The sequence below is a fragment of the Ceratotherium simum genome, chromosome 2, assembly GCF_057802395.1.
Source record: "Ceratotherium simum simum isolate JZ-2026a chromosome 2, ASM5780239v1, whole genome shotgun sequence".
Taxonomy (NCBI): domain Eukaryota; kingdom Metazoa; phylum Chordata; class Mammalia; order Perissodactyla; family Rhinocerotidae; genus Ceratotherium; species Ceratotherium simum.
The window spans coordinates 77154894-77181716 of record NC_141901.1 but is presented as its reverse complement, the minus strand read 5'-3'; the positions used below and the strand labels follow the sequence as shown (position 1 = coordinate 77181716).

Here is a 26823-nt window from a genome sequence, read left to right as displayed (position 1 = left end):
ATGGTGCTCAGTCTCAACATTATTCTGTTCCTAGCTTTGCATATCTTGCCTGAAATGAAAAGCTCAATGGTAAATTTGAATAACAACGGATATGATGGCATTGTCATTGCAATTAACCCTAGTGTACCAGAAGATGAAAAACCCATTCAAAACATAAAAGTAAGAGAGAAAATTTTATTACCCACTTATTTTTATTTCAGTAAATATTTTCAATTTATGTTGCCTACAAACATATACGCACTCAGTTATAAGTTTCCAAAATTACTCAGACGATATTCATCATTTATGTAGTATGTATCTAAACTGTCAAGATTAACATCTCCTTAGTTTAAGTATGATTTATCATATATTAATAGTATTAGTCATTCCCTTAATGAATCATTAAAAGGCTAAACTGCTAATAATTTTTCAATTCGTTGAGCTAACAGAAAGACTTTAGAGCTATTGGAGGGTTATTTTCAGATTTTATCTTTATACAGTTACTTTTATAACATTTAAATAACCAACCTACACTCTATGTATTCATTCATTCAATTCAAAACTCTATGTATCTGATCTTAAAGAAAGTATTACACATTTTTTTATTTTTTTTTTTTAATTTTTTGTTTATTGCAGTAACATTGGTTTATAACATTGTAAAAATTTCAGGTGTACATCATTGTACTTCTATTTCTGCATAGATTACATCATGTTCACCACCAAAATACTAATTACAACCCATCACCACATATTTTTGAAGTTGATTTACTTCCTAATTTTATTTGGGTTAGTCAGTATAATAAAAACACTTTATATATAGCACTTTAATATATACTATCTTCATTGATCTTCCCAATATCCCTATGAGGTGGTCAAAAACAGAGATTATTCCCTTGTTGCATAAGTGAGAGAAGTTCTGTGATTTGTACAGTCATACAATAAGCGGCAAAACTGGGACTTGAAGCCAGTGAGACCTATACATTTTCATTTTCATCACTGCTTGGTAAAATTTTGCCTTTGGGAACACACTCCACATGAGAAGATAACTCAAAATAAATCTAACAAAAATTTTTTTCAATTAACAAGTATAAAATCTACCAAACTTTAAGCTCCCAACGCAATTACCAGCACCTCTGTTGGATTAAATAAGCAACTTGCCAACAGGCTCCCAGTCTTAATTTCCTTTATATCCCACCCATCACCCTCACTCCTCTCTCCAACCCATAATGCTGAAAGCAGGTATGGATAGGTAAAAAATTGAGAATTGATTTTTGAGCATTTAAAAATGAGGAATTTACAAACTAAAGTGATAGTAAAATTCAACCTATTTTTCAGTTAGTCTTTGCCAAAATATCTGGGGAAAGGGAACTTAGATTTGCTTCTTATTGTTTGTATATATACACTTTTATGCTCATTTCATTGTGAAATTGTTACCCCAAGGTATTTTTAATTTTGTCAGGAAATGGTAACTGAAGCTTCTACTTACCTGTTTCATGCTACCAAATGAAGAGTTTATTTCAGTAATGTAAGCATTTTAATTCCAATAACCTGGAAGTCAAAATCTGAGAACTTAATGCCTAAACAAGAATCATATGAACAGGTAGGGTATTTTATCTAGCTCATAAACTGCTTCTTTCTTCCTGGGTTTTCTTAAATTAATACTCATAATTTTTTAGTAATTATTAATCACTACTGTCATAATTAAATTAGTAATATTACTTGTCTCAGTTTAGATGAAAAATTCCATGCTTCTACTGCTCTTGGGATCTGTTTTGGTTTGTTTGTTCTTCTGCTTTTTAGGCAGAAGCCATAGTTGCTACTCTTTACCTAAAATACAGAGATGATCCCTATACACTTCAATATGGACAATGTGGAGAAAAAGGACAATATATACATTTTACTCCAAACTTCTTGTTGACTAATAATGTGCCTATCTATGGGTCCTGAGGTAGGGATATCTATTTTATACTTTTACTTTTATTTCCACTGGAAACAAATATAACACTGTGACTAATAGTATTTTGAAAGGTTTTTTAAAAAGAAAAATAGGTATTAATTAATTCCTTTGATTGGAAACATACTAGTTATGTTCAATCTAACTATATTTCTTTTTGTGTGTGTGTTTAATAATAAAAATAGTCATTTATGGATATTAACCCATTTCAACTTTTTTGGTTTAACAAAAAGTGTTAATTTCTAGAGTTCCTTGACTCAATTAGGTTAAGGATATGGGGCAGGGAGACTTAAAATATAAGGAAACTGTATTAAAATGTTGTAAATATAAATCTTTAAGTGGCAATATTCTCTCATAGGCAGAGTATTTGTCCATGAGTGGGCCCATCTCTGATGGGGAGTATTTGATGAGTATAATGTGGACTGACCATTCTGTATCTCCAGAAGGAACACTATTGAAGCAACAAGGTATCACTATATTGAACAAATCTGTTTTCAAAACTTTCTACTTATGACTTTTTAATTTTCTATACTAGGCAAACAAAAGCTATCTCAGTAGTTGAGTGCTCATACAGTTCATTGCAATATCCAACCTGCCCCATTAAGTATGTGTCCAACTACTTCTGAGGATTCCATCTTGGAATCAAGATCAATAAAAATTGGGAAGCATTTTAGTATTCATGGGAATTGTACTAAAATACGTTATTGTCAAAGGAGAAAGGAAAAAGCTGTAGCCTAAACCTCAAGGTATCTGAGAATTGGAGTTCAAGTTCCTGTCAAGTCTTTTATTCTGTTTGATTCATAACTTTTCAAGGTGAATCTGTTTTATTGAAATCAATTAAACTACTAGAGCTTCATGGTAAATTTATTTTACTTTTCATTTAATCTTGAACTTAAAGGGGGAAAAGTACTTTTCATAAGGATAAGTGAGCAAATTGATTTTCTAAGAAATATAATTCTGGGTAGATCTAGACAGGTCCTATTTATGAATAGATGAGATACTTAAAAATATCAAGCACATGGAGTATTTAAAGAGTATCAAAGAACAATAGAAATCAGAGTAATAGGAAATGAGTCTTTGGAATAAAAAACATATTAGAGGAAAGAGGTGTGATAGAAAAATGACTCTCCCCACTTCCTTTGTATTTGCTTTATCTCTACTAAGCTGCCTAGAGTCTCTCACACAGACTGGGCTCTCAACCCAGGACACTCAAGCCTCCTACCTCCTCCCACACAACTCCACCCAGCACCACCGCCCTTATCCAAAAGACGCTTGTCCATCCTTCAAGACAGTTCAAATGTTCCTTCCCTAAGTGTCTTTCCTCTCCCTCCATTTGGAGTTAGATATCTTTGAGAGTGTTTCCAAAGCAACATGCACGGGTTTCTCTCACACTGGGCATCAATTGTCTGCGTAATTTTATTTTCCGCACTAGACCTTAAGATCCTTGAGAAGTGATTTTTTTTCTAATTCCCTAGCCTTGGTCCTGGCACAAAGTAAGTAAAAGCTAAACAAAGAATGTATCAAAGAACAAATTTTTGATAAATTAATGAAAAATGAATGAGTTTCATTATCAGTCTTTAAAAGAGATATATTAGTAAAAACAAGTATCTAAAATAAAATTTACTGAGATCCTACTGTGTGTCAGGTATTTTGTTTAACTTTCAGGCTTACTTTAGAGCTAACCCTTTTGGAAGATATGACTCACCACCTCCTTTAATCCTTGCAATACAAATAAATTTCTTAAAATGGATTAAAGTTATTAAGTTTAATATTAAATCAGAATGGAAGTAAATCCTGCAGATAAACAGAAACTCTTTAGAGTCTTTTACCCATACCCCACCCCCCCATTCCCTGCCAGGGACTTAACAGTTACGTCACTTATCATAAAGACCAAATGGTTTGCATGCACAAGCATTTCCATACAGGTTTATTTTTATTTCTTCCTTCAATCTAGTGCAGTGGTTTTCAAAATGCAAACTGCAAAGTGCTATAAACACAAAATCATAGATGGTTTTGTATGTATGGTATACATGCATATGTGTATATACGTATGCATCTATATAGCAATATATATGTGTGTGTGTATATATATGTATATGTGTACCATACATAGAAATTTAAGAGGGTTTTAAGCATAATGTTGACCATCCCCTCCCCACTAGGAAGCAACTCCTCCGTATCTCTTAGCTCATTTAATCTTCACAACATCCCTGTGAGTTAGGAATTATCATCTTTAGCTCAAGGTCACAAGGATAATAGATTTATTGATCACATTAGTGAGCAGTGAATGTTAATAAATATGCAATGGCATCATTGTTCTTGTTGAAATCGATGGTAAATAGGGAAAGGACATTGTGCCTACTTCTGTCAAAATGGAATGTTTGGTACGTGATCAATAGCAATTATCGTTGAGGAAAAAATTTTAGGATCTTAGTCTGTATTCATGATTTGTCTGGTTTTCGTATATAAATGTAATCTAATTCTTTCATCATAGATGTTCAACTCATATTACTGGTATTAACGTGGTTTTCAAGGAATTCCAGCGAGGCAGCTGTATAACAAGGCCATGCAGACGTGACTCACAAACAGGGTTGTATGAAGCAAAATGTACATTTATCCCAGAAAAATCCCAGACTGCAAGGGAATCCATAATGTTTATGCAAAGTCTTGATTCTGTAAGTACCTTCTTTTTCTAGTTTCACAAAGGAATCTTTTGGGAAAAATTAATTAGGGAAGCTGGATTTTCTGCTATGAAATTATGTATAACTCATAAAAATAGGGAAATTACTCAGACAATTAATTAACAGCTATTTTCCCCAGCCTGTGTCAGGGTGTGTCTAGAAATCATTCCACCCTTTCTTATTAACCTGTTTCTTTTCTTCAGATGTAGAACTGTACCCTTCTCATTGGCGTCACATAATTTCTCACAACATCCCTTCCCTCATTTGACTTCTGTGGATTTGTGTCTAGAACTACAACCTTACTATTAATTCTGTCTTCTAAGTGTTAATTACTTTTCCAAAGTAATCCATTCCTTAGCTTTGGAAAGTACTGACATTCTAGATTTTCCATTACCTTCACACTAAAGCACACCAAGCTATTGCAAAGTAATATTGTGAAAACATAAATGGCTCCGTCTCTACAGAACAGACTTAAGGGAAAAAGTTCACAATCACCAATCTGACCAATTAAAAAATAATGACACAATAATTCAAGTTCCAAAGCTAATGTTTGACCTGAAATATCTAGTTTAAATGCAAAAAGCTCAGTGGATAAGAACATGTGCCTTGGAGTCAGATAGACTTGATATCAAAACCCAGTCTGTCATTTTCAAGATAGATTGCGTCACTATGAGTAAAATTGCTAAATCTGACATGTAGTTCTCTCATCTTTTAAATGGAAATTATAATACTCACCTCACTCGTTGTTAGATTTACAAGAGCTAATGTAAATAAAGTATGATCACAATGCTTAGCACAAAGTGAGTATAAAATAAAGTTTAAATTTTTAATTTTTAAAATTTATAAAATATTTGCATAACACTCAATTGTCTCTTTCCCTGGATAAGTCCAATCTTAATTAATTTAAACATATTACAGTCACCTAATGAAAGTTTCTAAACATGTAAAAAAGATTTTTAAATGTGAAACATGAAAGTTATCAAAAATAACAGATGAAAATAAAGTATACTACCGCTAGATAGTAAGACTAACCTATTTAAAAGAAGCAAATTTTCATATAGCAAATCAGTAGCAAAAAATACTTCCATGGGTAGAGGTTTGTAAAAGCCTATTGTTTCCAATAAAGTTTAAAATTGTTTTGGAGTCTACAGCATTAATGATGAAGAACTTGAGTAAAAATTTAGACTTGACATTTTCTTCTAAAACTCTTAAATGAACCCAATTTGATATTTAAGTAGAAATAGTTTTTCAGCCTAATAAAGCTCCCTCCCGGAAATATTTGAAACATAAGTCAAGGAAGTTCACTTTAACTTGCTGAACCTGGATCAGCAAAGGCTAGCAAAAGAATTCAGCATCCAAACAGATATCAGATCATGTGACACAAGAAGATAATTAGAATATGTACTGTCTGTACCAAACTATAAATTCCAAAAGCATTTGACTGTCAGGAGACAACTCATGCTGCCTACTTGGCAGATAAATAATAAAGAAGATTATGTAGCTGAAATATGGAGGGCAACTAATTATATAAGACATGGCTCAGAGATAAATATTGTACCTTAACCATACATCGTGTCCAGATTAACACTAACTTCTAATTATTATAATATAGATTAAATATATTGCATAGCATCTGTACCCAGGGCATAAGCTCAGACCCAGGAAAAATATGGTCTGAAATATTGAATGTTCAGTTCCATGATTTCCTTCCCTTAAATGTCATTATTCCCACTTCATGCCCAACACTGTGTTAGGAGTTGGAAATACAGAAATAATTAAAGACAACTGTTCTTGAGGAACTCAGTTTAGTGAGAGAGGTAGAGATATAAGAAAAACATATATGAATACAAAGTGGAAAGAGATATAAACCAAGTGCTATGAGAGTACAGCAAACATCTCCAACTGGAGGTCAGAAAATAGTTTCTAAAGAGATGACTTTTGAGCTGGGATTTGAAAAAAATGAGTACAAATTTGCCAAAGCAAGAAAGGTAAGGATATTCTAGGCGAAGAAACAGGTTTACAATAGCAAAGAGTGGAAAAATACAGGAAGCCACGCATGATTGTACAAGTTGAGCACTCCCCAAATTATCTGCAACATGGACACTAAAGATTTTAATATTTATTACAACAATTTTCAGGTAGATAGCAGTAAAAGAACTTGAGAAAGTGGCACCTTTTTCTAATTTGTACAAAATTTCCTGTCCCGCTTTCCATTTGGGTTAACAGAGACCTTTGTGAAAGTTTCCGGCATACTCTAAGGACAGGAAAAAGTTCAGTGTGGTACAAGTAAAGAACACACAGTGAGCAAGAAGCAGTAAAAGAGACTGAAACAAGAAACTGGGACCTACAGAGCTAAGGTGTTTGGATTTTATGTTATCAGCTTCAGACTGGTGATATAATCAGTTTAATTCTTTCAGGAAGATAATCCTACTCATTGTGAAGGACAAAATGGAGGGAGATGATAGTGGAGGCAGGGAGACCAGTTTGAAGGCCATAGCAATAGCCAGATAAGAGATCTGAAAGCCCTGAATAAAGGCAGTGGCAGTGGCAGGGCAAAGAGTGACCAGATTTGATAGGCATTTCATATCAGCAAGACTTGATTACAAATCACTGCTTTGATTAACAACTGTATTTTTCTTTTATCCAATATAACCAGTTCTGGGAAATGTAAATCAGAACCATATCAGAAGGAAAACAAACTCTTAAAACTTAAATAAAAGATACTCAAATTTAATAATTTAGTTCTAAATCTGAGTTTACATCTGGAGACTCTGTATTGGGAGGGCATTTTTTAAAATGAAATGACATTTACAAAAGTATTTCTCATAAGCTGAGGCTTACCGCAAGATGAATTCCTTCCTGAAGGCTGCACTAGTTTATGGGAGCATTTTTCCAATACTAAATTTTCAAACTTGGAGTATTTTCACAGATTTTATAGTAATGAAATATCATTTGGCAGAATTACTGAATACAACTCACTATTTGCAATTGATATAGAAGCAATCACATTTCCTCATTTTATCCCTACATTTTCACTACTTTTTTCAGGAGTATTATTTTATTTATATCGGAGTTCACCAGAGCCAATCAACAGCCTAGGTTGTTAGACTATCTATTCTCAAGTTTTTCAATCAATGATAAAGAGATAGAAAATACTTAAGCAATTAAAAAAGGCCGTTTTCTTTATCTCACTTTTAGGGGGCACCTAGAAATTACTGCAAAGACTATCCCTTTTTCCATTAAACTTAATTCAAGGCTTTAGTTTCCCAAGAGTCTAGAAGGGAAAGTAAGAAGTTAACTTAAGCAGTTGTACCACCCCCCACTGCCATGATCTACCTGTACCTTAAAGAATCACCAGAGAGTGAGGTTAGCATCATGGCAGAGTGAGCTTTCCAGTAAACTCTTCCCCCATAAGATACAACAAAAGGAACAGTCACAGACCAACAATGGAATCCTAGACAGTGAAAAGCAAGATCGGAAATATCCACACTGCCTCACATCCGAGAGTTGAACGTACTGGGCCCCCAGAGGAAGTGGGGAGAGGTAAGGAGAACTCCTCTCCCTCCCCATCAGATCAGTGATCCCGGTCCACACAGCTCCCAGAGAGGGGGGAGGGGCAGCCCTCTGCAGGGAAACCGTAGCTCTTCAAGCTTTCTCAGCCAGTGGGAAACTCCCACACAGAGGACTCAGAACTGCTATGGGGTACCATCAACATCTGAGCAACCCAGAGAGCGGATAACAAGGGGCAAATGAGAAGCCCCCCACACCAGGGACCCAGCAGGCAAAAGAGAGAGCCCCCCCTCCCTACAAACCGGACCCTGCAGCTCAGCCGACCAGACCAGACGAAGCTACCTGCAGTTTGCAGTGAACAGCTGCAGCAGAGTGCAGGGGGCTCAGAATACACAGCCCTTTATCCCCACACAGAGGCAGTGGGTGGAAATTGCAACCAGATATTTCCAGGATGAGGAAAAACAAAGCCAATACAGGAACCACAATGCAAAGGTACATGAAATCACCAGACCAGAAGGAAAATGACAAGCACCCAGAAACCAACTCTGAAGACACAGAAATCCATCACCTAAATGACAGATATTTCAAAATAGCTATCATAAAAACACTCAATGATATATGAGACAACACAGACAAACAATTCAATGAGATTAGGAGTTTCTTCACAAAAGAGATTGAAATCATAAAGAAAAACCAATCAGTGCTGATGGAGATGAATAACACAATGGAGGAGATAAAGGAGAATCTGGAATCTTTAAAGAACAGAGCTGACAATATGGAGGAAAGACTTAGCATTATAGAGGATAGGAATACAGATATGTTCCAGATGGAAGAGGAGAGAGAACTAAGGCTAAAAGGAAATGAAGAAAGTCTCCGAGAAATATCTGACTCTATTAGGAAATGTAGCATAAGAATTATAGGTATTTCTGAGGGAGAAGAGAGGGAAAGAGGAACAGAGAGCCTATTCAAGGAAATAATAGCTGAGAACTTCCCAAATCTGGGGAAGGAGCAGGAAATACCAGTAAGCAAAGCCAACAGATCACCTAAATACGTCAACAGGCAAAGGCCCACTCCACGACATCTAGTGGTAAGGCTGGCCAAAGTCAATGACAAAGAAACAATATTAAGGGCAGCTAGACAAAAGCAAAAAGTAACATACAAAGGAACTCCCATCAGGCTCTCAGCGGATTTCTCAACAGAAACTTTACAGGCTAAGAGAGACTGGAATGATATATTCAAAATACTGAAAGACAAAAACTTTCAGCCAAGAATACTCTATCCAGCAAAAATATCCTTCAAATATGATGGAGAAATAGTAACTTTCCCAGATAAACAAAAGCTAAGGGAGTTCATGGCCACGAGAACCCCACTACAAGAAATACTCAAGAAGGCCCTCAGGCCTGATAAAAAGAAGAGAAAGGGAATACAAAGCTTGGAGCAAGGAGAAAAATAGGTAGACAAACTCAGAAAAATAGTAGATCTTTACCGGAATAGGTTAGCAACCACTTAAGTACCAAAATCAAAGATCAAAGGAAGGAATTCACCAAAAATAAATTTAACCTCATCACTGTAAACACACACCCACAACAGAAGATAGAATAAGGTATAACAAGAACGACTTAGAAGGGGAAGAGGAAAGTGATTGAATTGACTTAGTATAAGGAAATGGGAGGCCATCAGATAATGGACTATATCATACACAAGATTTTTTACACAAACCTCAAGGTAACCACTAAATAAATAATCAAAACAAAATCACATACGATAAACAGAGAGAAAACTAGAAGAGCCATAAGACAGAACAACCAAACTGAACTGGCAGTCCAAAACAAATGGGACAAGAAACAAAGGAAATGCAAAAGAACCAGAAAATAAGTGACGAAACAGCAACATTAAGCCCTCATATATCAATAATTACCCTAAATGTAAATGGATTGAACTCTCCAATCAAAAGATACAGAGTGGCAGGATGGATTAAAAAGCAAGACCCAACAATATGCTGCCTCCAGGAAACACATCTCAGCTCTAAAGACAAGCACAGGCTCAGAGTGAAAGGATGGAAGACAATGCTCCAAGCTAATGGCAAACAAAAGAAAGCAGGTGTTGCCATACTCATAACAGACAAAGTAGACTTCAAGATAAAACAGGTTAAGAGAGACAAAGAAGGGAAATATATAATGATAAAAGGGACACTCCACCAAGAAGACATATGACTTATAAATATATATGCACCCAACATAGGAGCACCAATGTACATAAAGCAACTATTAACAAACCTAAAAGGAGACATTAACAACAACACAATAATAGTAGGGGATCTTAATACCCCACTTACATCAATGGATAGATCATTCAGACTAAAAGTCAATAAAGAAATAGTAGACTTAAATGAAAAACTGGACGACATGGACCTAGTAGACATATACAGAGCACTCCATCCAAAAACAGCTGACTACATTCTTCTCAAGCATGCATGGAACATTCTCAAGGATAGACCATATGTTGGGAAACAAAGCAAGCCTCGATAAATTCAAGAAGATTGAAATCATAACAAGCATCTTTTCAGAACATAATGCTATGAAACTGGAAATGAACCATGAAAAAAAACTGGGAAAGTGACAAAAATGTGGAGATTAAACAACATGCTACTGAACAACCAATGGATCATTTATGAAATTAAAGGAGAAATCAAAAAATATCTGGAAACAAACAAAAATGAAAATATGCCATACCAAACCATATGGGATGCAGCAAAAGCTGTCCTGAGAGGGAAAGTCATGGCGATACAAGCCCACATTAACAAACAAGAAAAAGCCCAAATAAGCAACCTTTAATTACACCTAACAGAAATAGAAAAAGAAGAACAAATAAAGCCCAAAGTCAGCAGAAGGAGAGAAATAGGAGAAATCAGAGCAGAAATAAAGGAAATTGAGACCAAAAAAACAGTAGAAAGGATTAATGAAACAAAGAGTTGGTTCTTTGAGAAGATAAACAAAATTGACAAACCCTTAGCCAGGCTTACTAAGAAAAAAAGAGAAAAGGCTCAAGTAAATAAAATTAGAAATGAAAGAGGAGAAATTACAACAGATACTATGGAAATACAGAGGATTATAAGAGAATACTATGAGAAATTATATGCCAACAAATTGGACAATCTAGAAGAAATGGATAAATTCTTAGACTCATACAACCTCCCAAAACTGAACCAAGAAGAAATGGAGAATCTGAATAGACCAATCACAAGTAAAGAGATTGAAATAGTAATCAAAAACCTCCCAAAAAATAAAAGTCCAGGACCAGACGGCTTCTCCGGTGAATTTTACCAAACATTCAAAGAAGATTTAATACCCATCCTTCTCAAACTATTCCAAAAAAAAGAGGAAGACGGAACACTTCCTAAATCATTCTACGAGGCCAACATCACCCTGATACCAAAGCCAGACAAAGACAATACAAAGAAGGAAAATTACAGGCCAATATCGCTGATGAACACAGATGCAAAAATCCTCAACAAAATATTGTCAAACCGAATACAGCAATACATTAAAAAGATCATACACCATGATCAAGTGGGATTTATACCAGGGTCGCAGGGATGGTTCAACATCTGCAAATCAATCAACGTGATACATCACATCAACAAAACAAAGAATAAAAACTACATGGTCATCTCAATAGATGCAGAGAAGACATTTGACAAGATAAAACATCCATTTATGATAAAAACTCTCAACAAAATGGGAATAGAAGGAAAGTACCTCAACATAATAAAGGCTATTTATGACAAACCCACAGCCAACATCATACTCAATGGGAAAGACTGAAAGCCATTCCTCTGAGAACAGGAACGAGGCAGGGCTGCCCACTCTCACCATTCCTGTTCAACATAGTACTGGAGATTTTGGCCAGAGCAATTAGGCAAGAAAAAGGAATAAAAGGAAGCCAAATAGGTAATGAAGAAGTGAAACTCTCACTATTTGCAGATGACATGATTTTATATATAGAAAACCCTAAAGAATCTGTTGGAAATAAACAAACACATAGGGACAGAGATTGGATTGGTGGTTACCAGAGGGGAAGGGGGGAGGGAGGAGGATGAAAGGGATAATTCGGTACATGTGTGTGGTGATGGGTTGTAATTAGTATTTTGGTGGTGAACATGATGTAGTCCATGCAGAATTAGAAGTACAATGATGTACACCTGAAATTTTTACAATGTTATAAACCAATGTTACTGCAATAAACAAAAAAAAAAAAAAAAGAATCTGTTGGAAAACTATTAGAAATAATCAACAACTACAGCAAAGTTGCTGGGTACAAAATCAGTCTACAAAAATCAGTTGCATTTCTGTATGCTAATAACGAACTAACAGAAAGAGAGCTCAAAAAGATAATACCATTTACAATTGCATCAAAAAGAATAAAATACCTAGGAATAAATCTTACCAAGGAGGTGAAAGACCTATACAATGAGAACTACAAGACATTATTGAAAGAAATCAATGATGACATAAAGAAATGGAAAGATATCCCATGCACATGGATTGGAAGAATAAACATAGTTAAAATGTCTATATTACCTAAAGCAATCTACAGATTCAATGCAATCCCAATCAGAATGCCAATGACATTCTTCACGGAAATAGAAAAAAGAATACTAAAATTCATATGGGGCAACAAAAGACCCCGAATAGCTGAAGCAATCCTAAGAAAAAAGAACAAAGCAGGAGGCATCACAATCCCTGACTTCAAAACATACTACAAAGCAATAGTAATCAAAACAGCATGGTACTGGTACAAAAACAGACACACAGATCAATGGAACAGAATTGAAAGCCCAGAAATAAAACCACACATATACAGACAGCTAATTTTCAACAAAGGAGCTAAGAACATACAATGGAGAAAGGAAAGTCTCTTCAATAATTGGTGTTGGGAAAACTGGACAGCCACATGCAAAAGAATGAAAGTGGACCATCTGCTAACGCCATTCACAAAAATTAACTCAAAATGGATCAAAGACCTGAAGGTGAGATCTGATACTATAAAACTCATAGAAGAAAATATAGGCAACACACTATTTGACATTGGTCATAAAGGAATCTTTTCAGATGACATGCCTACCCAGACTAGGGAAACTAAAGAAAAAATAAACAAGTGGGACTTTATCAGATTAAAGGGCTTCTACAAGACAAACAAAACCAGAATCAAGATGAACAGACAACCCACCAGCTGGGAGAGAACATTTACAAAACATACATCTGACAAGGGGTTGATCTCCATAATATATAAAGAACTCACACTACTGAACAACAAAAAAACAAACAACCCGATCAAAAAATGGGCAGAGGAAATGAACAGACACTTCTCCAAAGAAGATGTACAGATGGCCAATAGGCACATGAAAAGATGCTCAACATCATTAATCATCAGGGAAATGCAAATCAAAACAACACTAAGATATCACCTCACACCCGTTAGAATGGCTATAATCACCAAGACAAAAAACAACAAATGTTGGAGAGGATGTGAAGAAACAGGAACCCTCATACACAGCTGGTGGGAATGCAAACTGGTGCAGCCTCTATGGAAAATGGTATGGAGAGTCCTCAAAGAATTAAAAATAGAGATGCCGTATGATCCAGCCATCCCACTACTGGGAATCTATCCAATGCACCTGAAATCAACAATCCAAAGAGGCTTATGCACCCCTATGTTCATTGCAGCATTATTCACTATAGCCAAGAAGTGGAATCAACCTAAGTATCCCTCGACTGACGATTGGATCAAGAAAAGGTGGTATATATATATAATGGAATACTACTGAGCCGTAAAAAAGACAAAATCGTCCCATTTGCAACAACATGGATGGGCCTGGAGGGTGTTATGTTAAGTGAAGTAAGCCAGAAAGAGAAAGACAAACACTGTATGATCTCACTCATATGTGGAATATAAACCAACATATGGACAGAGAAAACTGTATTGTGGTTACCAGGGGCAATGGGGGTGGGGAGTGGGCACAAGGGGTGAAGGGAGACATATATACGGTGATGGAAAGACAAAAATGTACAACCCAAAATTTCACAATGTTAAAAACTATTAAAACATCAATTAAAGAAAAAAGAATCACCAAAACACTTTCCAGTGCATATTGATGGTTTTACCTTGCTTCCTCTCCACCCCAGTATGCAAAATGAGTGTCAGAATGTTAGATTATGAAATAATTTTTAATTGTCAGGAGATAAAATCTGTGAAGGATATACATGGCAGCCAATTGCATATTTGGAAAGGAATGTAATGCCTCACCAGCTATCATGATATCATTTTCTAATTGATTTATTTTCCAGGTGACTGAATTTTGTACAGCAAAAACACACAACAGAGAAGCTCCAAACCTACAAAATAAAATGTGCAATCTCAGAAGCACGTGGGTTGTCATGGACTCTCATGATTTTCGGAATGCATCTCCCATGACAGGAAAAAATCCACCGCCTCATCCTACATTTTCATTGCTCAAGTCCAAACAGCGAGTAGTCTGCTTGGTACTTGACAAATCTGGAAGCATGAATACAGTAAGATATTTATTTGTTAGCTCTCTTAAATTAAGTATTTAAGCTAATAGAAACATAATTTAATCTTAGGTTTAGTTCTACTTAGCTAAAATATATATTTATTATTCTAATAAATTTTAGTATAATGATTTTATATGGACAAGTACTAGAAGATAATATACTAAAATAAAAATAATTGTTATATTAAGGTTATTGGATTATAGATAATGTTTATTCTTTAACTTTTAGTTCTAGCAAACTAAAAATCATAAAACCAAACAAAATGAAAATCATCCATTATTCCACCATTGAGCATATGTCATTCCAGTCTTTTTTCTCTTCATGTATTCGTTTTCCCTCCTCAAGAATGTGATTATATTTTATGTTTTATAATATGCTTTTTTACTTACCAGACCTTAAATACTCCTGATGGAAAAAAATGATTCCATGACATAATTTTTAGTGGTTGAATCATATGCACATATCATAATTTAGTCAAATAACCTCCTGTATTGGACATTTTGGCAATTTTAAACTTGTTATTATGAAAAATTATGTTGTCATAAACATTTTTGTATTCATTTTTAAGTTATTTCCTTAGCAGAAATTCCTGAATATAAAACCATTAAATAAAAAGGTATTGATCTTGAGGGCTTTTCCAAGTATAAGATGACTAATTTTTTAAATTTTCTTTAATATTACTTCTTTCTAATAGAATAAAAGAGTTAAATTCTAAAATACAGTAATCAATTATTATCATGATCTCTGGCCCATGAACAACTTTTTCTTTCACCAATCTGTCAAGACTTGAGGAGACTCAGGAATTGTTCAGACATGTTTTTCTTTACAGTACGACCGTCTCCTTCAAATGAATCAAGCAGCAGAATTATTCTTGATTCAAATTATTGAAAAGGGATCTTTGGTTGGAATGGTCACATTTGACAGTTTTGCTGAAATCCAAAATAATCTAACAGAAATAACTGATGATAATGCTTACCAAAACATCGTTGCAAACCTGCCTCGATCTGCTGGTTGTGGGACTTCAATTTGCAATGGACTCAAAGCAGGATTCCAGGCAAAATAAAAATGTTTCTCTAAGTATCATTTGCCATTTGCCATTGTTTTTAATTTCATCAAACTATCTTTAAACAAGGGTCATGAGATCACAGGTCCCTCATTTAAATAATATTTTTTTAAAAAAGACTCTCCTACCTTCTTGTTTACAGCTGGAGCCTCTCTGAGTGTGGTTATTCCACCAACATACTCCTGAGGTACTGAGCTGCATTGGGAGTGGTTAAGTAAGGGAAGAAAAATCCAGTGTGCACATAATCATCAAGACTTTATTGAGGAGCTCCCCATTCCTTTATCACTCCGACAGTCTGAATTTCTATGAGCAGGAAATAATGCTGTTGAGGGGATTGTGGAAGAGGGAAATTAGTAATATTTCTATTATGGGTAAAGAAAATTAAGTTCATTAAGTTAAATTGACATTTAAAAATCACAGAGACAGAGGTAGTTCCTCAAGCAGTATACTACCAAATCCAAGACACATAAGTAGAGGTTTAACGAAATAAAAATTGTGAAATCAAAAATTGAGAGCAACTTTTGAGCACTATATTAAACTGCCTCTGGTACTCATTTGAATTCCTTCCAACCTAAGATAGCCTCTATTTAAACCTATTTATTGTCATTCTTTAAGTCACAAAAATAGAAAACTGCTTTCTGTCACTGAGCCTCTCATTTTCTCAGCTAAAAAGTGGAACCTATTACTCTTATCCAGACCACTAATTAATACCATCTCCTAACTTTCCTTGTGATGTCTATTTGTTGTGAAGCATATTGGTTTAAGAAGGCATGACTCAGGCTCTGGATTCAGACAAACCTGAGATTCTGGCTCTATTATTTATTAGCTAAATAACCTTGGATAAGTTATTCAAGTTAGAAAGTCTGTTCCTTCAACTAAGTAAAAGTGGAAAAGGATAGTAGCTATCACATTTAATTGTGAGAATTATATAAAAGTGCTCAAGAAAGGATTGCTATTACTATAATAATCGTAATTCTTGTTATATATGTCTATTCGCTTCTAAAATATGACACTACTATATATTGGGAATATATCATAATGTTTGCACATACTGATTCCTATATGTTTTTCTTAATATATTTTGATATATATCTTATGATATTTTGACCATAGAATCTATTGCTAAATAGATTATGTCAAATCACATTCAAAGCTATATATACCTCTTAATTATTTATGTAATGAAACCATATAAATATATAAGAATTTTACTTATATAATCAAAATAATAATAGCTAAAATTTATTGAGCATATACTATATTATTGCCTATGTTAAATGTTTTACATGCATAATCTTATTTTGTCCCTACCATTACTTTTTTAGTCAGGTACTATTATTATGCCTATTTTGCACATAAAGAAACTGAGGTTCAGAGTAATTAAATATCTTTCTTAAGAATACAGAGTTGGGGCTGGCCCCACGGCACAGCGGTTAAGTTCACACACTCTGCTTCAGTGGCCTGGGGTTCACAGGTTCGGATCCCCAGCAGGGACTGACTCACCGCTTATCAAGCTGTGCTGTGGTGGCATCCCATATAATATAGAGGAAGATGGGCATGGATGTTAGCCCAGGGCCAATCTTTCTCAGCAAAAAGAGGAGGATTGGCAACAGATGTTAGCTCAGGGCTAATCTTCCTCACAAAAAATTTTTAAAAAAAGCTTTTCTCGAAAAAAAGAATACAGAGTCAGTAATTGGCAAACCTAGGATTCAAAACCTGGTCTTTCTTACTCCTAAGTCCAAAAGGTTAACCACTACACTGGGCTATTTATAGAAGTCTACTATATATATGAGGGAGAGAGAAAGACAGAGAGAGAGACTAAACACTAGCTGTTCTATTTAGCAAATGGCAGAGCCAGAATTAATCTCAATTTGTCTGACTAAAGATCTTAGCCAATACTCTTGGTAGAAGTCAAGAAAAGACAAAAAAAAATTGTAATACTTGATAAATTTATGAACTTCCTTCTTCATGGCAGGTCAATGTTTTATCCAAGAAATCCTGAGATTCTTCAATGATCAACTAAAATGTGTGAAAAGACACATGCTACATCATTTAACCTTGCACACCTACTTTTAGTCATGACTTTTCAAATGCTGTCTAGGCTGCAGCCTTCCAAGATGGCCAGTCCTTTGACGCCACCTCAAGTACCTCGTGGGATAATAATAATAGCTAACATTCACTGAGTACGTACTATGTGCTAGGCATTGTTCTTAGTGTTTTATTCTTCCTCTCTTGGGTAGCTTGAGTATATCTGAAAGGATTAGATGAATTATTAACACTCTATCTTTGCAAACCTACAAGAACATTGTACATCACGCTCATTTCCACACCAACTCAACCTGGAGTGATAATGCAAAAAGTTTCCTTTTGCGGCTGGCCCGGTAGTGTAGTGGTTGAGTTCCTGTGCTCTGCTTCCCCAGCCCGCGGTTAACAAGTTCGGATTCAGGTTGTGGACCTACACACCGCTCATCAAGCCATGCTGTGGCAGCATCCCACATACAAAACAATAGAGGAAGATTGGCACAGATGTTAGCTCAGTGACAATATTCCTCAAGCAAAAAGCAGAAGATTGGCAACAGATGTTAGCTCAGGGCCAATCTTCCTCACCAGGAAAAACAAAAAAGTTTCCTTTTGCCTACTCTGATACGTAAGCCTAAAGACTTCTCCAAGACTAATGAACAGGTTTGTTCTTAGTTTAAATTTATTTAGATATTATATTCTGTAATTAATAATCTGGTTTTTCACTATCAGGCAATTGTCTACAGTAACCAGAGTACTTTTGGTTCTGAAATCATATTACTAACAGATGGGGAAGATAATAAAGTAAGCTCATGCTTTGAGGAGGTAAAACAAAGTGGTGCGATCATCCATACCATTGCTCTGGGCCCTTCTGCTGCTGAAGAACTGGAGACCTTGTCAAATATGACAGGTAAACCTTTGGAATATAGTTTGAATAGAAATTACTGAAAATGTCTCTGCTATTCTGGGCTCTTTCCCCTTAAACTATAAAACTGCTCAAAAATTTCCTATCCTAAAAATTAATCTTTGCCCCTTCCTTGTCCTTATCCTTCAAGTTAATATCTTTCCTCTATCACCCCCCACCACCTCTCTCCATTTCTACCTATACTATCTTCTTCTACTATTAGTTAACATTTGTTGTCTTCATTCATTTCTCACCACTTTCTACTACCAAATTGAAACTTCTTTCTCCATGGTTACTAATGACTTACTCAACTGCAATTCCAAAATTCTTGCTTAGTATGTGTTCTGCTCAACCCTACAGTAGACATTCAGATAGCCCGAGTTCCCAGAGGAAGAAATGGAAACCTAGAGAGTCAAATGATTTGCCAGCGGCTGGAGTTAGAGTCCTAATTACCAATTCTTGCCCTCTGCAATCTGTTCTTTTCCAACTCTTCACACCTAAGTAATCTCTCTCTTCATTAACTCCTGTATTATTTACTTTCCACATTTAATCAATTTTTACTTTATTCTAAACTGTCATTCTCTAATTGTCTTGGTATATCTTAGATGCAACTAGAAAATAAGCAGTTGGTTCAAAAAAATTGTCTTAAATTTTATTTTTATAACGTTACTTAGTGATTAGATCAGCTTTACTAATGTGGCTGGCAGTTACATCTAATGACTGATATGAAAACAATAATATTTGGCCAGTTCTTTAAGTTTTCTCCATTCTAACTTATTTTGAGCAAAGTTTTAATTTTTGTAGGATTACATCTGGGATACTGATATACTAAAAGTTCCTAAGGTTCTGGGAAAGTCATATTTTGTAAGTTCAAAAAGAAATTTTAAAATATATTTTAAAGTAAATTTATAAAGTACAATAACAAATATGATTTTCCCATTTAAAATTAGTATTATAAAAGTAAATAAAATTCCATTTTAGGAGGACTTCGTTTTTCTGCCAATAAAGACATAAATGGCCTTATTGATGCTTTCAGTAGAATTTCATCTAGAAGTGGCAGCATCACTCAACAGGCTATTCAGGTCAGTATCTCAGAAAAATTCCTTGACTTTTTACATTTGTAATAAATTTCTATTACCCTAAATAGTAATTTCTTTCCCTAATAAAGAATTCTTTTGCCTGAAAACATTTCAAGTGTGCAGAAGAAAAACACCCTCACTGAATTTGCTTTTCTGTGACACTTATAGCCACTTCTGCTTTTGATTCTTCTATTCTTTTTTGTGTGTGTGTGTGAGGAAGATCAGCCCTGAGCTAATATCCATGCCAATCTTCCTCTTTTTGCTGAGGAAGACTGGCCCTGAGCTAACATCCAGGCCAATCTTCCTCCACTTTATGTGGGACACCGCCACAGCACGGCCTGACAAGCGGTGCATCGGTGCCGCCAGCAGTGGAGCGCGCACACTTAACCGCTACACCACAGGGCCGGCCCCTCTTCTGTTCTTTATAAGTGCTTTTTATTTGCAAAATTATTCAAAATAATTCTTAGTTATTTTGAAATCTTAAAAATAAATTTAGAATTACTCTGAACTGACTAAACTTTGAAATTTTATTAACTATAATAATAAATTGGTTTCATGTGTTTGTTGTTTTTATTTATGTAACTGTTGGAAAGTAAAGCCTTCAATATTAGAGAGAGGAAATGGGTAAATGGTACAGTGCCTGCGGATAGTACAAATGGAAACGACACTTACTTTGTTGTCACATGAACAATAAAAAATCCAGAAATTATTCTCCAAGATCCAAAAGGAAAGAAATATAAAACCTCAGATTTCCAAGAAGATAAACTAAATATTAGGTCTACTCATCTTTGAATACCAGGTATTGCAGAGGTAAGAATATTCTTTTATTTTCTCCATGCTTTATCAATCAGTTTTGAGGAAAAAAAGGAAGATAACATCTTATACGTTATCAATATTAAAACAGTAACAGATCATCTGTCATAAAAAAGAAGCCAAATAGAATAATTAGGGATTCATATCCATTTACTATACTAGTTTATAAAATTGCATATTAAAAATCATTACTATTATTCTGCTTAAATTTCTAAATAATCTTATATTCCAAATAGGAGTAGGAAAATATTACAAAAGCTCTCAAATAGACATTTTTGATTTTTCAGACCGGTATTTGGAATTACAGCCTTCTAAATAATCATGCCAACTCTCAAATGCTAACAGTGATAATGACTACTCGAGCAAGAAGTCCTACCACACTCCCAGTAATTGCAACTGCTCACATGAGTCAAAATCAGCACATTACCCTAGCCCAATGATTGTTTATGCACAAGTCAGTCAAGGGTTTTTGCCTGTTCTGGGAATCAACGTAACAGCCATTATAGAAACTGAAGATGGACATCAAGTAATATTGGAGCTCTGGGACAATGGTGCAGGTAATAAGAATCTGCATCAACCTCCACTGAATTTAAAATCCTACTACAGTCACAGGACTTAGAAGTCAATATTTCCTATGTATACTAATGAATCATATTTTTAACTGAATTAAGTTTAATTTTAATATTTTTCAAACTTTTTACTCAGTTATCTTGACATGAGGCATGGACATGAGCACATTTATTTTCTTTAAATTTTATAAACAATTATACTTTTCCCAGGGAACTTAGGAATCTAATTTTTTTCTATTTTCATTAGTGTCAGTGTTCTGCATTGCTATCTCCAGTTTCGTTATATTTTTCTTATTTTGTTAAGATTCCTTTATGAAATAATAATCGCTAATATTAATTGAATACTTACCATGAATTAAGCTTTTCCGAAGTCAAGAGTTAGCAAGAGGCCAAGCCAGGTTTTGAACCCAAGCAGTCTGATTCCAGGGTTCATGTACTTAAAACACTGTGCTATACTATCTCCCAAAATGGCTGCCATCAGTGGTGCTCATGAACAGTTGGGATTGTCGTTTTTACTCTGTTGGATGGATAATTATTACATTTCAATATCAAGGTGCTGATACTGTCAAGAATGATGGCATCTACTCGAGATATTTTACAGATTACCATGGAAATGGTAGATACAGCTTAAAAGTGCATGCCCAGGCAAGAAAAAACATGGCTAGGCTAAGTTTAAGAGAACGACAGAACAAAGCTCTATATATACCAGGCTACGTTGAAAATGATAAGTGATGTTAAAATAGAAATGTGTCATTTATTTAGGTAAACTACATGTGGCAAGCATTGAAAATATAATGTACTATGGAAAACCTAAGTTTATAGTTATATAGTCGTCTGCATGTTTCAAACCCATATTTATATAATAGACCTAGCATAGGACTATGTTTCCAATATGTTTTGTTTACATCCCCCTCAGTACATTTCATTTACATTGAAAAAAAACTTTACTGAGTAACTCCTGTGTGGCAAGCACTGTGCTAGATGCTGGGCTACGAAGATAAGTGGGACACCATCCTTGTCCTCAAAGAATTTACAGTCAAGTAGTAAAGATAGATAGCTTAAAAAATAGTTCTAACATTGCATAATGTCTCCTCATCAATTTTAAAAATAGTTCTAACATTGCATAATGTCTCCTCATCAATTTTAAAATGACACGAATAAAACAAGCTTTTGTTCACTAAAAGCTTTTACTTTTTTAATGTCTGCTATCAGTCAATATTAACCCTCTATAGGTGCAAGATGAGATTACAAGATAAAGAATAGACATTGTAACATGAAACATTACAAATTTACTTTTTTTGGTAGGTAAAATTATACTGAACCCACCCAGACCTGAAGTCAAAGATGACATGGCAGAAGCTCAAGTAGAAGACTTCAGCAGACTAACCTCTGGAGGACCGTTTACTGTAACAGGAGCTCCGCCTCCTGGAAATCATACTCATGTGTTCCCACCAGGTAAAATTACAGACCTCCAGGCTAAGTTTAAAGAAGATCATATTCAACGTTCATGGACTGCCCCTGGCAATGTCCTTGATAAAGGAAAATGTCAGTTTGATATTAGATTTTAAAACATGCTAAAAGAAATCAGATTGGCTTTCGTGTGCTAAGAATTTTCTAATGTCCTATTTATAAATAACATGCATAGAGTGTCTACCATGGGCCATTAGTTACCTATTTTCAGATATGAAAACTGAAGTTCCAAGAGATAATGAACCAGCCCAAATTATTTCTATATTTAATAAGTTGGAAGTCTAACCCACTCTTGTCAGATTCTATTGTGCCAAACTGCCTCTCACAATATGAACCATCTTAGAAATTACTTTGAGAAGAGAGTTAACAGCTTTCTGTTGCACTCTTTTCTCACTAACAGGGAAAAGTTTTTGTAAGTATTTCTGTACTTGCACAATTTCATTCATTCATTGACCTTTTGTTGAATTTTCGAACACTATTAGGTTCCTAAGAAATAATCCGTACTCTTAATGGTCAGTTGAGAACAGAAGACACTTTCTGCAAGTAAACAGATAATTTTACAGAATGTGATAACAGATATGCTGCTGTAAGCACAGAATGATATGGTAGCCCATTGGAAGGCCACAAAATCCTGGTTGGGGATTAAGACCACAAGGTATATCTTAAAAGGCTTCCCAGAGAAGACTATTCCTGACCTAAGCCTTGAAGAATGAGAGAAGTTAGCCAAGTTAAGTGAAGGTGTCCCACAGAGAGAGAAGATCACATGCAGAGAAACTCATTAGTGGGAGAGATTTAGCCATTGAGTTTGAATCAAGTTTAAGGCCAAAATATCTCATTTATTCAAAGTTCCTTATAATAAATTGCCTTCAATCCAGAAAGTTTAAATGACTTTTATCTTTGCTTTAAATTTAACTGAATTCAATAGTATTTATTGAATGCCTACCATATTCCAGTATTGTGCTAGACTAGTAGATTCTTATGATATAAAGCCAATCTTGCTATTTTCCCTTAAAGGTGGGAAAATGAAAGCAATATGTAATATCGATATACACGATATCTCAGGGGTTGTCAGTGCTGAAAAGCCACGTGTTCAGTACTCTTTCTCCTGGGTTACAATAAACCCCTTACTATATACTTTCAAAAGAAAAGATGCTTTCTAGTCTTTCATTTTCTATATAGCATTTTTCAAAACTATATTTCTTTTTATCATCATTATGCAAGAAACAATCATTCTAAAGCCAAAGGAAACAAAATACCCACAAAGAGCTCCTTTGTACTTCAATGTTGAAAACTCTTATCATGACAGCTTCTGAAATACATTATTTTTCCATGCTATGACCCTTAAAGATACGGCAGAATCAAAAAAAAACATACCAATACTTCCACTGAAAAAGCCACAAATGAAGCTACCTGATCAAATGTTTAGTTCTAAATTTAATTCAGTCAAGACCAAGCCTTCAGTTCAAGAATGGGTTCACGGGCCGGCTCCGTGGCTTAGCGGTTAAGTGCGCGCGCTCTGATGCTGGTGGCCCGGGTTTGGATCCCGGGCGCGCCCCGAGGCACCACTTCTCCGTCCAGCGCGAGGCCGAGTCCCACGTACAGCAACTAGAAGGATGTGAACCTATGACATACAACTATCTGCTGGGGCTTTGGGGGGAAAAAAATGAATAAAATAAAATCTTAAAAAAAAAAAAAAAAAAAAAAAAGAATGGGTTCACAATAAATGTCCCTCATGCTAAAAGAAGGAATGCATTACATAGGGACACTGGGAGAGAAGGAACTTCACTGTGCTTAACCACGAATGCCTAAAATAGGCGGGATCTAATTTCCCTCGTTCCATGTAACAAATAGGAAGACATAGTTGCTATCAGATGTTACCCTCAGGTATTGCAAAAGGTAGTAGCAGTATCTCAAAGAATAAATTAATATCTATATAATCTCAAATGAACTACTTAAATTCTCTGGGACCCAATTTCCATACCTGTCAAATAGGCAAATTAGACTAGATGACCTAGAATTACTAAAACAAGTAGATGTAATTCTAATATTTTATGATTTTCTAATTCCATCATTTGGGGCATCAACTTAAAAACTGTATTATTGGCCAACACGTAATTAAGGAGGTCAAATACATGCCCAACACAGTTCCAGATACTCTAGTTGATACAAAAGGAGTGTAAAACATAGTCTTTGCTCTCAAGAATAATATGATCTAACTGAAAAGATAAATTGAACCTCCATAAAACAATCTGGAAAACTCTATTCCGTGCAATAAGAGTTCATGGAAGAGAGTCATGGGGTGGATGAAATACCTGGATAAGACTTCCCGAAGAAGGCAGGCCACCTGTTGGGCCTTAAAGAATGAGTACAATTTGCATAGATAGGGAAAGGAAGGCACATTCCAGGGAGTCATGACAGAAAGAGAAGGAACCAAATAATATGACCAAAGTCAAGAAAGCAAAATTTCACAATGGAATAATTGAATTAAAATAAGGGATGGATGGATAGAGAGAGAGAGAGAGAGAGAGAGAGAGAGATAGAAAGATAGATGGACAGACCGACACACCTAAATGGAACACAGGGTGTATGTGAAGAGTAGTAGAATGGATTGATAAGGCCTATATATTGAAAGAATAGAATGTTAAGGCAGAGGGCCTGAATTTTTTTAAAAACCACTAAATCAAAGTTATTTACCACACACTTAAAACACCTTCAACATTTCATGAAAAAAATAGTCTTCACTTCAAAAAAAGACATTTGATGTTTGATTGTTCAGGGCATTTCAGAATGTGAGAATATATTTTTCTATTGATGGTTCTGGTAGATTTCTAAAACATTTTGGAACGAAATATTTATGTCAGCATCTTCCTTTCCTTTCTTGATAAAATAACAGTTATGATAGCTAATACTTCAAACATTTATTAAGTCCCAGACATTGTGCTAAATGCTTTTCATGCATTATCATATATCAGTCTCACCATTAGAATAATATGCATTCAATAAATATTTGTTGAATGAATTGAATGACTGAATCTCTGTTTTACAGATAAAAAAATTGAATGTAGAAAAGCATAAATAAATTTTTGTTATACAGCTAGAAAGCAGCAGAATTAAGGTGCTGATCAGTCTGCCTACCTCGTAAGCACATTTTAATTAGTTACACATTCCAGCCTCTCTGCCTCCTATTGTTCTTTCTCCTTACCCCTGTCTCCCACTCTATTTATCTGCTCTCTTACTGCCCCCTCCTATTACTCCCTCTCTCTACTTAATGAGAACTAATATGATGTGGGGTACTGAATGTGTTTGCTCAGACATCATTGTGTTCCCTGTTCTAAATTGAGTGGATTCAGCTCTTTATATTTTTGCTTCTAAAAAGAAATCTAAAGATTCTGTTTTTTTAGTACTATATGATTATGAATTAAATTTATTGTGATTAGATAACTAGATAAAAAAAACTGTTCACATATTTGTTCTTAAAATAAAGAAGGTGGAATAACCAGACAAAAACTATATCTGGGATTTCCATAACCAAAACCTAGTGTGCATTTCTGATAGGCCCCTAAATGTAAGGCAGTGTGGTGGCAATAAGGCATCCTAGTGATTTTAATATACATGAAGTGTCTATTTGTTTTCCAGCCAACAGCTACTTTATAAGAATAAGTAAGTGTTTCCTGGATCTCCAAGATTTTGACAATGCTGCTTTAGTGAATACTTCTAGTCTAATACCTAAGGAGTCTGGCTCAATAGAAAATTTTGAATTTAAACCAGAACCTTTCAAAATAGAAAATGGCACCAAATTCTATATTGCAATTAAAGCCATCCATGAAGCCAATCTCACCTCGCAGGTTTCTAACATTGCACAAGCAACCAAGTTTATTCCTCCGCAGGAACCCAGTACCTCTGGTCTGGGTACCAAGATTTCTGCAACCAATTTGGTAATTTTTGGAGTAGCTGTGATTTTATCTATATTTTAAACTAGGAATTGTACTAGAACTGGAAAATTCAATGTTATACATATTTGGTAAATATTTATTTAGAATTTAATTTGTAATACTCATTCTCTATTATAAAACTTTGTAAGATAAAAGTGAATGTATAAAACTTGTAAATTTGCTAATTCCTTGAGTTGATTAATACTAACTAGTTGCCAAATGTAAATCAAAATGAGTATACCATTTCATATCTTTGAAAAATCCATTTATTAACTCAA

The 26823-nt window shown here is 34.9% G+C and overlaps 1 pseudogene; it reads left to right on the top strand.

The window, feature by feature from the left end:
- On the top strand, positions 1-26587 carry LOC101407581 (calcium-activated chloride channel regulator 1-like; annotated as a pseudogene).
- Positions 26588-26823: the final 236 nt, after the last annotated feature.